The sequence below is a fragment of the Triticum dicoccoides genome, chromosome 3B, assembly GCF_002162155.2.
Source record: "Triticum dicoccoides isolate Atlit2015 ecotype Zavitan chromosome 3B, WEW_v2.0, whole genome shotgun sequence".
Taxonomy (NCBI): Eukaryota; Viridiplantae; Streptophyta; class Magnoliopsida; order Poales; family Poaceae; genus Triticum; species Triticum dicoccoides.
In genome coordinates, this window is record NC_041385.1 from 843,970,615 (window position 1) to 843,977,855 (window position 7,241).

Consider the following 7,241-nt stretch of genomic DNA (forward strand, 5'->3'; position numbering starts at 1 on the left):
CAACATGCAGTGCATAAGAAGAGGTAGAAATTCTACATAACTTATTTTATGAAATGAAAAACGTCCATTAATTTGCTAATTGTGGTACCTAATTAACATAAAAAGTACCATATCTTTGGAATATAATTTTTTTCGATCGAAGGGGCCACACGGCCCCCATTTTCATTATGAAAATGGAGTTGTTTACAAGGCTTAGCGAGCTGTTGAGTTCAATTGTTTCTTTTTAAAGTCTTTCTATTTTGCTAAATTGTTTTTTGAACGCTTAAACTCTTGCTGGGGTTGGTAGCCAAGCCAACTGACCTCTAGTAGCAGCCGTCGGTGCTGGAGCTGGTGGCGCCGGTGCGGCCACCTTGGTCGGCAACAGGAGCATCGCGTCGCCATTGTAGAACTGGTCCAATTCGGACCTCAAGGTACACCGCGGACCAGCCAGCCTCGCGGCCATCACGTCCCGCGAGAAGGTGGACCACCACTTGCCCACAAGGCGCTGGAGGCAGCTTCGGCACTGCATCGGCGACAGATCCGCCGCGCACTGCGCCGCCGAGTAGATATTGCTGAACCCCGGGTCGGGCCCTACCCATTGCCCCGTGGCGAACAGCCTGGTGGAGTTTTCCACGGCATACTGCACCGTGGCGCTCAGAAGGCCGGTGACCGCGCGGTTGTAGCCGTCGACGTCGTTGCTTGTGATTTTGAGATCACTAAAGTGATTTACCTCGCCGGAGTTGCCGTTGGGGTCGAGGAAGTCGTTGTGGTTGGCTAGGCGGACGTAGCACTGGTCGTAGCTGAGGCCAACGTCCCTGCTGCGGTTGCAGGCTGTGGCCGCGTCCTGACCGGGGGAGGTGACGCAGTCGTAGCAGTCGGAGGCGCTGACGTCGACGCGGTAGAGAGCCAGGGCCCAGGCAGTGGCCGGGTCCTGACCGGCGGAGGTGACGCAGTCGTAGCAGTCGGAGGCGCTGATGTCGCCGCGGCAGAGAACGAGGGCCCAGGCAGTGTCCGGCGCGGCGCCTAGGGTACCGGAGGCGAATAGGGCGGGCGAGGAGGAGGCGTTCTGCCGGAGGGTGCGGAGGAGATCTAGGAGGTTGTTCTCGTATGTGCTGCCTGCCGAGTAGTTGCCGTGGCCTGCGAAGCAGTTTGGCCACGCCTGTGCTGCGGCGAGCGGAATTAGCGCGAGGAGCAGGAGAGCTTGAATCGTCGAGGAGGAGAAGCCGGGCGTGAAGACTGAAGAGAGGAGAAAGGAAGCCACTTGGATCCCTCGCTTGTGAAGTACGTACTCCATATAATAACCTGAATACTATGCCCGTAAGAGATTCTTTTTCCTGGTTTTTTTTTTGAACTTCTTTTTTACTGCTATTGAGAGCATGACGCGTGTGATGGGCAATCTCTGGTCGTTCCTTCTTTTTATCTCGCTGACCGTTTTGCACGTTTTATGACTATACTACGATCGGTCACCGCTTTGACCCGGTGCTTCGATTTTTCACCGCTCAAAGCGATTCTTCAGGAACCTGCATCCAGTCGTTCCACCCTCTTCCAATCTCTGCACGTATCCCGATTTCTTTGAAATTAACGCTTAGTTCGTGAATTTTGATCGTTCCACCCCCTTCCAATCTCCCCACGTATCCCGACTTCTCTCGAACGATTAGTTCGTGGGTTCTGATAGGCGGACACCACTATTCCGTTCTTTTCAGAGAGATATCTTTCTATATAAATAACGTGATTTCCTTCTCGCCATGAGATCGAGAGGCGGCCGCCGGCGCCACAGGACCTCGCCACTAGACCTGGCCTCTTCGGAGCCCCACCAGTAACCCCCTTCTCACCTCCCGGCGGCGGTCCTCCGTCTCCCCGCACGCAGGAGAGACGACGTATGGAAGCTGCGCACGCGGAGGCCACGGCACAGGTGAGGACGAGTCCCACACCCTAAAAAAAGATTAACCAAGAGCCCGTTGGCGATGTCACTGGGCTCGCTCCTTTCCTCCTCTCTCATTTTATTTCTTCATTCGCCTGCCTCTTCAGCTTCGCTTCCCCAATTCTCCACCCATTCCTACGGTTCAATCCTTGCCCTGCTCAGTGACCGCAGCGACCAGGGCACCACCACGGCCAACAGCGGGCAGTGGCTCGCCGGGATCGAGAGCAGGATGGGCGGGTTGGCGTCCAATCGGGCCAGGGTTGGAGCCGGTGCATGGCCGAGATCCCATTACCGTGGTGCATGCATACCTCACATCGTTCACATCACCCTGGTGCCACGTAGCCATGGTCGACACAGGGAAATGCCGAGATCTGCATGTGTGTGAAGCACCAAATGATATGTACGTTCTAAACTACAGACAATAACCTCATCTCTGAATATTGTTGTTGTACACTGCCAATAACATACCGGACGATGAAGAAACTACAGGTTATACTTGATGTAAGTAGAAACTACAGGCTGTACTTGATGTTGTTCGATAAAAGAACTCTTTTTGTGCAGTTAGACACCTATGTTCTGCAAGAAAGCAATTAAATAGTCAGTACTTTTTAAAAACTCTTTCACATTGTCTCTATCATGATACAGTCAATAATCAAAGCTACGAAGGGCATAAAAAAGTATTCAAGTTTGTCTTTTGCGGGGATGAAAATGATTTAGGTTAGCTAGCTTAGCTTGGTGGACCAACTATACACACACGGCCTTGATGCAATAAAGGCAGGTAATTTTGAAATCGTTACCTCGACAACTTCTATTTGTAAATAACTATAGTGATTATCTTTTCACAAAATGTGATGCGACTCAAAGCATACATATATCATACTAAGCTAAGCATGACAAACCTTGAAGAAAATCCATGACAGTGTGTGTCTTATCTACCATTTAAGGCTAAGCAATTAATTTAGTCTGTATTCTATTTTTGCTACCACGTTCTTTTTTTTTCTACCACGTTCTGATGGTACAAAATGTATCCCTTCTAATTAACGTACTCATGCTATGTCTTATACCAGTATTTCTAAAACTTTTCTTTTTGCAAAACACAAGAAATCCATATTAAATTATTGGTTGTGAAAGTTGAAACCAGCAGATAGCACAACAACAACGGCACATCGCCTTACAATCACGATCGTCAAGAACTTGGCCAGAAACAATAAATTTAAGTATTCTTTTGTATAAATAATTGTTATTTAGTGCAAAGGAATATTTGCTGAAATTATATGCAGCATTTTCTCACGATCAAGCATGGAAGTACAACTCCACCGCGTGTGGATTTCCCAAATCCTAATACCACGAGAGTGCTCAAAGATTTGTGTTGATATTTCCACGTAACATGCATGGATATAACTTTTTAGTTCAAACCAGTGACTATCTCGAAATGAAAATGGTTGTCTTTCCAGAAATGGGAAGGGACTCTGGAAGGCACATTTTACTAATATAGGAAAACATGACTACATTTCAACGAAATTGTTTAGCTTATATCCTTATCATTATTTTCATAAAGACCAATCAATATTTCCATTCGTCTAACCTTTATGTATGAAGCACCATATATTATTCTTATTGAAAATGAGGATGGTACTATAAATTTTCTGGTCCTATATAGTACTAGCCCGTGAAGTAGCATGGGTTGACGACAACCTTGCAGGGCCAAAAGTCACCTAATCGGTCATTCATGTCACTATCAAGAAAAGAATCTTTTGGGCTCAAGTCAAGTCTCGAATGATTGTACTCCTTAGGGCATCGTCTTCTTTCCTTGTCTTGGTGCAAAGAGTAGAAGAAGCAATGAATCTAGCCAAGTTTGCCTTATTAAAGCTGTTGTCTTGGTGCAATGATTGTACGTATTCTTTTGGGATCCTGCAGTTTGTATCAGATGATACTCCCAGCTACACTTGGTCAATAAAGCTTTAAGTGATCCTAAAAAAAATGTTGTAGAATTCTGCCGACGCATCGAAATCAGGCAGAGTACGTATTCAGCTATAAATCACGTGCTGGAGAAAATTCCGGAGACCAGTGGCATTAGAGAAGAGTGACTAAGAGCATGTACAGCTGGACTTGGCAAATCCGGCACCTCAAACACCGGACGCGTCCGCGGGCACTGACTGGACACCCCTCAAATAATATAATCTGCATTTGGACACCTCAATTATCATATATCAAATCCATACAGACTCATGCAATTATGTCGATGCACACATATCGTCCGGCTACTCCATCATAACTAACTAAACATGTCATCGGACTACCAAAATTTGGCATATTTGACTATAATGGAGTTCATCCATGGCTGCCTTGCCCTTCCCGGCGCCCTTGTCATCCTTCTCACGGAAGTACCGGTCGAAAACGCAGTACGGATCGAGCCAGATCTGCTTGTGCTCATCGCCGGAGCTGTCCTCGTCGTCGTTGTCCTCCTTCTCCTCTTTCAGTGGCAGTCTAGCCATGGCACGAACCGCCCGATTCTGCTCTCGGGCGAGGCGTGAATGTTCCTCTGCAGCCGTTTCTTCATAATGCGGGCGCGGATGGCTTCCTCCTTTGCGGTCGCGTGCACCGCTGCATCAGCCTCCTCCGCCACCGCCATTTCCACCGCAATACGGGCCTCGGCTATCCTTATCCTCTCCTTCCCACAGCGGGCCGCCTGTTTCCGGTGGGACTCATGGTCTACCCGACTGGTGATGGGGAAGGAGAGGTGTTCCCGCTGCCCGGGCCGCGAGGATCCAGCACCACAAGACCCGAGCGCCCGGTGAGCCGACACTATGGCATCGCGGCGGACGGATCCGTCCGTCCATTGATCGGGCGCTGTCCTCCTGGTTGCGATGAAGTGCAATGCGGACTGCCATTGCCTCTTCCAACCTATATGGGATGACACCCCAGTCGAGGGATCCGGAGTGGTCGGAGTCCGATCCTCTGCCTGGCAATGCCGGAGAAGGCCGAGAACCGCCGGAGGTGAGCTCGGTTGACGGAGGGGAGGGGAGTAAAGTGGCTAGGGTTTGCTCCGACGAGCGGATGGGGACGAATATATGTGGGTCGGATGGGCCAGCATGGACCAGGTCCGACATGGCGGGCGTACCCGGGCACCCCCTATCCGTCTCATATTTAGACTGGATATGAGGGGTGTCGGTCAGCCCGGGCATTTGATACCCGTTTAAGGCGTCCGTCTGGTTAAAAAACGTGACCGGTCAGTGATCGAGGGGTCCACCCAGACATCTAAGGAGAGATTGAGGCGTCCGGACTTAGACACTCTAACTCAAGTCTCGAGCGCAGTTATACATTTCCATGAGAAACTAAATATAAAATACACTGCTGAGACAAACGGAAGGCACGCTCCTCTCGCGTTGGATCTTAACTATGAGCATGCGTCCTTGATGCGATCTTGTTTGAACACATTTCCGAGAAAGGCGTTTTGGAGGCCGAGCTCCATGGAGGTTTTTATTTTTGAAAAAAAATAATTTTTTATGATCCAAAAAATTCTGAAAAAAATATGCGTGTATATAAGGATGTAACTCACATGTGTGTAAAAATTCATGATGAAATATCTTGAGTTGTGACCTGTACAAAAACGACAAATTCAAGGTCTGGCAGGATGAATAGTATCATGTGTTAAATAGCCCCAGATTTATCTTTTTTGCACAACCCTCATTTCAATGTAGTTTGAACTAAAAATTTACACACATGTGTGTTACGCCTTCATGTATATTTGTATTTTTTTTCAGAATTTTCTGAAATGTAAAAATATGAATTTTGATAAAATTTCAAATTTGTATTTGGAGGCCTCACCGGAGGCCGAGCTCCAAAAGGGATTTCCACACATTTTCTTTCTTTATCTTGGTGATGCGATCAGAAACACAGAGCATCTTAAATAGAGCTGGTAAAATAAAACCGCATGTGCGATACCCGACGCTGTATTTTTTTGGACCTGCGTGCTCTCCCAAGTACTGACCCCTATGTTTGTTGTACCAGCAGGACAAGCAATGCCGGAAGCATTTTCTCCTTGGCAATCACTCAAATGGGACTGCCTTCGCCATGAAGCACGTGAACATGCTTTTGTGTCAGATTTTCATTTTGTGTGTGTGTGTGGGTGGGCAGAGGAGTAGAAAAATGTGTGCACATGAAGCGGCACAAAAAACACACCTCGAAGGAAGGTCCCAAACCCAGCCCATTTGTTCGGACTGTTGTCCGCATTTGGGCTGGATTTGAGAAGGTCCGGGCCTGTCTGGACAAATCCGTCATCTCGACCCGGCTTGGTCTGGCCTACCCTGGACCCCACAAAACCCCCCAAGCCCTAGCCAGAAATCCTAGCCCCTCTCACTCTCTTCACTCCTCTCCTCTTGATCTATCCGTCCATCTGCTCTCCAGTCCCGTCTCCGTCGTCCCATACCGCCATGTCCAGCTTTGACTCCGATGTCAAGATTTTGCATCCCAAGAAATTCCCTCTCAAGAATATGCATTGCAAGAAAAGCACCTTCTTGACATGGAAGAGGAGGGCTTTATTGATGTAACTCCAAAGGGGAGACATGCGAACTTACTACCAAAGAGGACAAATTGTTCTGTGGCGCATGGAAGAATGCTGGTCTTGATCCGCTCACGATTGTTGAGGAACCAATGTCAAGTTATCATGAGTTTATCTCTAAGTACTTCAAAGCATGCAACACTAGTGGCATCTATCTATCGGAAATTTTACATCGACATCAATGGCAAACTATACTGTCGGGATATCGAAATTGTTTGACATGCCTGGCACAAGTTTGGGTGGATCTAATATGATTGTTCTTCTAACGTCGTACTTTCAATTTTGTTTTGAGACTACTATTACTCTTAATATCTCAAGATCCGGAAAACATGATCACGAAGAACACATGAGCTAGTCCTAGAAGCGAGACTAGGAATCTTATTTTACTGTCTATCGTTTTGCACGTGTATATGAGTTTTCCACAGAATCGCATATTCCAGGATCATTGCAGTTGTAGCATAGAATATAAACTCTTAATCATGAACACGGAAAACAGTGGCGAAGCCACACTTGAGCTGGGTAGTCAATTGACTACACAGCTTTTTGCAAAAACTACATACATCAAGTAGAAGTCATGCCAAAAAATATTATAAATGCATGCATTTGACTACACAATATTCAATTGACCACACATGATTGGATTCCTGGCACCGCCACTGCATGGAAATATAACAATACAATATTATTGCCTCTAGGGCATACTTCCAACGCAAGTATTCTTGATGAGAAGACAAGAGCTTACTTAGAGTTTTAGGTAATCAAGTGTTGGCGGCAAGGTCT